Source organism: Tenrec ecaudatus, chromosome 11 (assembly GCF_050624435.1).
Source record: "Tenrec ecaudatus isolate mTenEca1 chromosome 11, mTenEca1.hap1, whole genome shotgun sequence".
NCBI classification, from domain to species: Eukaryota; Metazoa; Chordata; class Mammalia; order Afrosoricida; family Tenrecidae; genus Tenrec; species Tenrec ecaudatus.
This window is the reverse complement of record NC_134540.1, coordinates 135,501,948-135,508,425: the sequence shown is the minus strand read 5'-3', so window position 1 is coordinate 135,508,425 and position 6,478 is coordinate 135,501,948. Positions and strand designations below refer to the sequence as shown.

At 40.2% G+C, this 6,478-nt stretch overlaps 1 non-coding gene and 1 pseudogene across 1 annotated transcript; both read right to left on the bottom strand.

Moving 5' to 3' along the window:
• Positions 1-770: 770 nt before the first annotated feature.
• Positions 771-3,277, bottom strand: LOC142461082 (deoxynucleotidyltransferase terminal-interacting protein 2 pseudogene; annotated as a pseudogene).
• Positions 3,278-5,045: 1,768 nt separating this feature from the next.
• On the bottom strand, positions 5,046-5,150 carry LOC142461940 (U6 spliceosomal RNA). The gene has a single exon (XR_012787104.1). It is a non-coding gene; the product is annotated as a U6 spliceosomal RNA (small nuclear RNA).
• Between the last annotated feature and the right edge of the window lie 1,328 nt (positions 5,151-6,478).

Genomic DNA, 6,478 nt, shown 5'->3' with positions numbered 1-6,478 from the left:
GATGTTGTCCTGATACAGAATTACTTCTTGATATAAAACTCTTTCTTACACATTTATGTGAGAGTCTCTGAATTTGTTTCTCTCGTCAACTCAGCCTAACACAGTGTGTGATATTAAAGGTGGGGCATTGATTGGGAAGATTTGGAACCCTACAATTTGATTGAGAATATATAGGCAGATAATCATGAATATGCAGAACTTGAATTCCTAAATTCCATTGACTCATGCCATCTAATAATGCCACCTTTCTCATCTGAAGAGATTACATCATTATCCATAAAGCTATTTTCCCCAAAAACAACACTTAAGGTTTCCCCAAATGTATATGTTAACATGCCATGTGGTCCTGTATTTGGAGCATGGTATGAGGCCAGTGCCTTAAAAAATACTGCTGAGAATTCCCAGGATACACCCTTACTATCCATATTCCTTCTCAATTTACAACTAAACTTCAGTCTCAGGGAGTCTTGAAAGGTGACTCTAGAAGGTGGCTCAGGAGGATGTGCCATAGTTTCCTAAAGAAGTATTGAGCTTTCTAATGTGTACAGACAGAAACCTGTAAGAATCCTGGTAAGGATGTGGGATAATGGTGCAGCAAATGTAAAGTTGAGCCAGTTGGAGTTTGTTGGTATGAGTCCATTAAATAGATTTTGGGCAGGGGAGTGTGTGTGTGTGTGGGGGGGGTCACTCTACTTTAATGTATAGTGTTAATTTTCAAAATCTCTTTAGTAAATAAATAAAAGACATGAAATTGGTTTACTTGGTGAACCTTAATTGCAAAATGTTTTCTTCTCTCAAAACTTCTTTCCTTCAGCATTTGCTGCCTTTTCAGCCATGATTCGCAGGTATTTCCGTCCACTAAATCTTCTGAACTGGGAATCGGTCAGTGGTTCTTTCTTTCACAGTAGTTATTTTACTCTCCTTGGGAATTGTGAATGATGGAAGTCGGCTGGATCGTCAACAATGGTTCCAATCTGGAAGTTCTTGGGGAAGCCTTTTTCATCATTTTCCTTATAAAACCATTTGGGGTCTATGCTCCCATCCTCAGGACATGGAGGTCATTTTTTAGGTCAGCTATCAATTCTGGAGCTTTCGTGCCAAACCAATCATTGTCTGCTGCTTTTTGTTGCTCTTCCCAATATCCACCTTTTTTTTTAAGTTGAAATTTTGATTCTCTATAAGGTGAAACACTAGTTGTTTTCAAAATTAGGGGTAATGGTGCTTTTCTGCAGAAGTTCATTTTTTGTTCTCTCCTTGATCTGTGTGAGAGCTTTTTATTTTGATTGTGGATATATATACCACTGAGCTGCTGCTTAATATTCAGACCTGGGTTTATGTTGCTGATTGTTAATTTCAGAAGTTTAGAATTAGGGCTGTATAGTAAGTCTTCATCACTGGCCTCATTAACTGCACTTCTGCCAATATCTGATAGCTCTGCACTTTTTCATTATCTCCCTATTTTTCTTCCTGTGTGACAGCCTCGGTAGTCTTGTCTTCTTCTAAGTGAAAACTTTCTTTCAGCACTCGATCCAGGAGTTGTGTCAGTCACAAACAAAGCAGTTTCACTTGACACTTCCCAAGTCTTCACTCACTGACTCCTTTTGATCATTATTTCCAACAAAACATGTGGTGTCTTCCTCATTCTCCTCATTCTCCGACTGCTAGCATTCTCAGAGGGCTAATAAAAGAGAATCACCTTTATCCTGAGAGGTGTTGAGCACAGACTTGTGCAGTTTGATTATGAGGATATATATATATATATATATATATATATATATATATAATATTATTTATATATTATGAGGATATATATATCTTGGGGGTACTCTTTATCTTTTATCAACTGAGCCACCAAACTGTGTCAAGTCATTTGTTTTTGCGGGATTCTCTCTTATTTCATTCTGCCTATTTACACAATTGTCTATGTCTGAGCTAATGACTTCATGACAGCTTGTAAGTTAGAATTTGATGGGTCTGAGAAACTACCTGATGAAAGCTATTGTCACGGAGCTCAGAGACTGTGTTAGTCCGGGTAGACTAGAGAAACAAATCCATGGACACACAGATGGGTATAAGTAGGAGATTTACATACAAGAGGAATTGAATATTGAGAAAACATCCCAACCCAGTCTAGTACAAGGCCATAAGTCCAATATTAGCCCTTATGTCTGATACCAATCTATAAAGTCCTCTTCAGACACATGAAATATATGCAATGGTGCCAAATGCAGAATGATCACAGGCCAGTGGCTGCAAATTCAGAGGTGGTAGAAGCATCTCAGTGCTGGCAGGGGTCTCCACGTGGCCATTCCAGTTCCCAGGGCTGCATCAGGGTAGGTCCATGTGACATCTCAGGGGTGCCTCGCAGGAAGTCCTCCTTGTGGGTAGAGAGTCTCCAAGGAAGTGAACTGAGAGAGATAATGTCTCTTACCTCCAAGGAGGAATGACCAGATTTCCCAGAATTCTAAGGCCATGTCCACATAAATCTCATTGGCTATCTGCAGATTGACAGCCTAGATTCCACCCCTACACTCGTAATCCTTAAATTGACACCAGATTCGGTGACTGCCACAGAGACTCTTCAATGAGGAACTTTTATCATCCATAAATTTTCCTTCATTTTTCATTTCTTTGGTCTCATATCTAAACCTTTATAATTCTGGTTTATATTTCCTGGTGAAATATTACTAGCTACCTCTTCAGTTTGTGCCTGTACTTCTGTGCACACCCTTGGTGGCTCTTCTGATTGCAATCTCCAAAAATGAAGAAATGACTGAGGATAATGACTCAGGATCAGAAGTATCTTCTGTGTGTGATTCTTCACTTGAATCTGAGTCATTTAGCCTCCCCTCTTTTGGTTCTTGTTACTGTGGAAGGCTCACATGCAGAAATACCCGAAAAATGAACTTCGGCTTCAGAGACTTCTTCAGTATGAGATTCATTTATTGGACTCGTTTTCACCTTTTTCCTTGCACTCGATGCTGGAGTGGATGGAATTACGTTCTGCCTTTTCCTAGTTAACTTTACAGTCGGATCTTGGAGCACAGATAGAGAAAGAACAATTTGATTCTGCTTAAGATATATCTCTATCAATAGATGGTTCAGTCATCTCTGGTAATTCACTTTCAGTTCTGATTTTCTTCCTTCTGGACTCTGTTCCACACAGCATGTGTCTCAATTGTATTTTGGTCATCAAACTGAGGTCCTTCATGCTTTCTGAATGCTTTTTAATTCCACTAGCCGCAGAATTCTTCTGTGAGGATATTTGAACTGACATGTTGTGATAGGTATGTATATTGTGCCAACCTGGTCATAGGAACATAAGGAATTAATAAGGTTTCAGTTTGATTGGAGTGCAAAGAGATGAATGGCTTAGCAAACCCCACCTCTTTCGCTCTTGCTCTATGGTGATTGTTGTGTGGCTGCCGTAACTAGTTCTCTGCTTCAACTGGTGAGCTACACTACCTGTGGGATACCCAACCCATGAGATTGTGTGGTTAGAGCTTGATGTACCTTCGAGACCTGTTTCACTATGTTGCTGGTGTATACAACACTTGTGCTTGGGACCATTGGAATCTTGTTGACTGACTGTTGGTGACTTACCCTCCTGTTTGCTGCCTGTGGGTGAATGGTCTGCATTGTTCTACAGAAGACTAATCTGCCTGCTTCCTTGATCTTGGACACAGCAGCCCTCGTGAGTTAAAGGATTTCTAGTATATTAACTGTTCTGTAGAAGTGAGTTGAACTGAGCCCTCTCTACTGCTGTGTGGACTAATTAGCTGTTATATTCCTTCATGCTGTGTATATATATAAATCATAAATATCCTGGTTTTGTTTCTCTAGAGAACCCTGTCTAACACAATTGGTACGGGAGTGGGGTACTGGAGAAACAAATCATAAAGATGGAGAGTGGATCCTTGGATGACCTCTGCCTCGAGGCAGTGTTCTTCTTTGGGTACCTGGAGGTCAGATATGTCTATGCAGTTTACTGGGATGTTTCTTGGAAAGAATATGGGAAGTTAAAGTGTTGATCATTTTGATTGGTTGTAGTTTTTGGTTATTCCGGTGTGAAATGGCAAAAATGAATACTGTTAATGCATATTTTCTCCTCTGGGGTAGAAATCAACATTTGAATTTCTCACAAACCATGCTGCTTAAGGAAAATGCTGACAGAGGTCAGAATGACTCACAGAAAGTCTGAATCTGGCTTGAGGCTCTCAGAGGCCTAATGCCATATATATTTTTTAATCAATAGAATAGTTTAAATAAGTTAGATAAGAATTGAACTCGACTGTTTTGTTCATTTACAAATGTTATGTTTAAATCAGGAGGGCACATAATGAATTATATGCATTTTAGTTTATCCTGTTAGATACAGATATGATTTTATTATTGTTTGTTTGAAAATTATATATGACTAAAGAGCTATGTGAACGTGTCAAATTGACAAGTGGTAGTCTGTGGTGAGTACATAGTCTGGTGTCAATTCGAGAGGATACAGAGTGAAGGCATGGTGTCTGGGCTGCCAACCAACATAAAACCAATGAGGCGTCTGCATGGGCAAGGCCTTCTCCTGAGAATTCTGGGAATTCCTGGATTTCCTCCTTGGAGGGGATAGATAAACTCTCTCTTTCTCTTGGCTCACTTCCTTGGAAATTCTCTACTGACCAGGCTGATGGCCTGCAAGGCATCCCTGAGGAGAAGCCACATGGATCTAATCTGATACAACCAGGACCCAGAACTTGGAGAAGCCACATGTGGCCCCTGTCAGCACTGAGATGCTTACAATGGCACTGGATCTGTAAGACTTCCCACCCACTGGCCTGTGATCTTCCTGCATTTGGCATGATTGCATGTGTGTCATGAGTCTGAAGAGAATTTAAAGATTGGTGTCAGACATATAGACTAATATCTGACTTATGGACTTGATCTGGACTGGTCTGGGGTGTTTTCTTAAAATTCAATTGCTCTTGTATATAAACCTTTTTCTTGTATACATATGAGTGTCTATGAATTTGATTCTACCCAGACTAACACACGTATTGAAATACATGACACACTAAAAATGTGTATGCCATTCTTGCACAGGGACTATGCTAACTTTCTGTGTATCATTCCAATTTTAGTATATGTGCTGCCAAAGCAAGCACTCACGAAGGAGGTTTTTAATATAATGTTTTACCTCAAGAGATTTTGAAAGGATCTAATAGTATATTTGGTTACTCCTAAGTAGCATGGATTTTGAAATAACCTGCACTAAGTCAAGCTGTAGAACCAGATCTACTCTAGAAAATGGTGTCTAAAGTCTAAGGGAAATGGGCATATTAGAGTGGAATTAGCAGTTTCAACCTATACCATAGTGGAGTTTCCAAGGACACACTTTGTGTTAGTCCAGGTAGACTAGTTAAACAAATTTATGGACACTCATATGTGTATAAGAAAGAGCTTTACATAAAGAGTAATTGTACATTAAGAAACCATCTCAGCCCAGTTCAGACCAATACCAGAAGCCTGATATTAGTTCATATGTCCAATACTAATCTATAAAGTAATCTTCAGACTCATGAAATATATGCAATGGCACTGAGTGCAGGAAATTCACAGGCCAGTTGGTGGGAAGTCTTGTGGATCCAGTGGCATTGTGAGCATCTCAGTGTTGGCAGGTCTCCACGTGGCCCCTCTAGTTCAGGACACTAGTGTAGTTCCATGTGTCTTGTCAGCTGCAATATCTCACAGGGAGTGAGCCAAGAGACAGAGTGTCTCCGACCTCCAAGGAAGAAGACAGGAGGTCCCAGAATCCTCAGGAGAAGGCACTGCCCACACAGAGGCCGAATTAAGACCTGATTGACAGGCGAGACTCCACCTCTTCATTCTTTATCCACTCAAATTGGCAAAAGATTATGTAACTACTACACACTTCTTACCACCAGGAAGGAGCAAGCATGGGAAGATAGCTCCAGCATCTCTGAAGACTGCTATGATTGCAACTTTAGATGGTAAGGCTTGCCAGCAGGGATTGCCCCAATTGAACGAACACACCTAACTACAGTTGGGCTAATTGAGTTCCAGAGTTGTGGCGACCAATAGACATCCCTTATCGATAGAGAAAAGGTAGGGAGGAATACAAAATGGATAGCAGAGTCAGAAGAATCTAATTTGTATAGATATATGGCATTGATAAATCAAGCACACTGTCCCTAAGAGTGAAATAGATGGTTAGCCTACTAAATTTGACTTAAATTGATATAAGCAGAAGAATTCCAGTTCAGGAAGATGACAGTGACCTTATGCCTATGGTCTTCACTCCTGTTACAGTACTCTCTTTCTCACAGTTGACACCTGTCGCCCCATGGGGAGTTCTTTATGAGCTGTTGACTAAGGAGAAGAAAACCCAAGCTTGATTTAAAGATATGTAAGTGCTACTTGAAAGTGGACAGCTGCAACATTACACCCTGAAGTCTGTGGTGAAGAGACAATT